The sequence below is a fragment of the Elaeis guineensis genome, chromosome 4 (assembly GCF_000442705.2).
Source record: "Elaeis guineensis isolate ETL-2024a chromosome 4, EG11, whole genome shotgun sequence".
Classification (NCBI taxonomy): domain Eukaryota; kingdom Viridiplantae; phylum Streptophyta; class Magnoliopsida; order Arecales; family Arecaceae; genus Elaeis; species Elaeis guineensis.
The window spans coordinates 54,658,378-54,659,819 of NC_025996.2; the positions used below are offsets into that span (position 1 = coordinate 54,658,378).

The 1,442-nt window shown below is 38.4% G+C and overlaps 1 non-coding gene across 1 annotated transcript; it reads right to left on the reverse strand.

Moving 5' to 3' along the window:
* Window positions 1–853: 853 nt before the first annotated feature.
* On the reverse strand, window positions 854–959 carry LOC140857652 (small nucleolar RNA R71). Its single transcript, XR_012141144.1, has one exon. It is a non-coding gene; the product is annotated as a small nucleolar RNA R71 (small nucleolar RNA).
* Between the last annotated feature and the right edge of the window lie 483 nt (window positions 960–1,442).

Here is a 1,442-nt window from a genome sequence, read left to right on the forward strand (position 1 = left end):
TGGGCCCGAAGGAAGGTGGTTTTTAATTAGTTCTGTTCGCTGATCTGACTAATTTAATTGGTGTCTAAGGAAAGCAATGGGGAGACTCCCACCGACCTTACACTTATCTGGCCAGTTGGTTGGTCAAGCTCTGACTTGGAGGGCTTGAAGGCTAACTACAGTTAGGAGCTGTCTAGAACTAGGGTAACTTTAGGATAGAGAGTCCACTGCATGCTAACTTGATTGTAATTAAAATCTAACCACAACTAATTCTTCTATTAGTTTTAGGACTTCTTAGGATCTCTTCTTTAGAACTCTTTTCTCTCTTCTCTTCTCCTCTTAATAAAAAAAAAAAATCCTTAACAGACTAGGATAGTCCTACATAGACCTTTTAGTTGCATGTTAGGTCGACGATCACTAAAATCCGAATTGCAACCATTAGACGAAGAATTAGAAAAGACTCTTAGGACTATCCGAGTAAGAAATATGGCTGCACTTGGTGAGGCTAATCCTCTATGCTCATTGAAAGAATATTTCACTCCATCCTCGTATACCTACTCTCCATGCATTCAAGCACTTCCAGTAGAAGCTACCCAATATGAGATTAAATCTAGCATTATTCAAATATTGCCATCATTCTATGGACTTAGTAATGAGGACCCATACAAACACTTGGATGAATTTCTTAAAATTTGTTTCACAGTAAAAATCCAAAACTTCTCCGATGATGCCCTTAGGTTGAAACTGTTCCCTTTCTCACTTAAGGACAAAGCCAAGCATTGGTTAAACTCCTTAGACTCTATAACCATTTAAACTTGGGATCATCTTCAGAGAGAATTTCTTAAGAAATACTTTTTAATTGGAAAAACAAATCAAATTAGAAAAGCTATCACTAGTTTTTCCTAATTAGAGGGTGAACTTTTTCATGAGACATGGGAAAGGTTAAGGGACCTCATTCGTAAATATCCACACCATGCTGTCCCTAAATGGCAACTTTGTCAGTATTTTTATGATGGTCTATCGGAGAAACACCGACAAATGGTTGATGCATCATGTGGTGGGACATTCATGCTAAAGAGTGAGGATGAAGCCTGGCAGCTATTTGAAACACTTAGTGAGAATTTCTTACATCATATGTCTGCCACCTCTAGAGAACAACCCATGCTTCAACAAAAAAGAAGTGAAATTTATCAGATTGGAAACATCATGGATATCCACAGTAAGGTAGATGAACTATCCCAAAAATTTGACCATCTTCTAAATACTGGACAATCCCCGATTCCACCTAACCCAATCCAAGAAGTTTGTACATTGTGTGCAAGTCCGAACAATTTTGTTAGTGAATGCCCAGCCGTACCTCAATTTTCTGAGTTTATGCATGAGCAGATTCAGCAAGCTCAAGTCCAACAAGCTCGCAGATCAGGAAACGATCCATATTCGAATATTTATAACCCTGGCTAGAG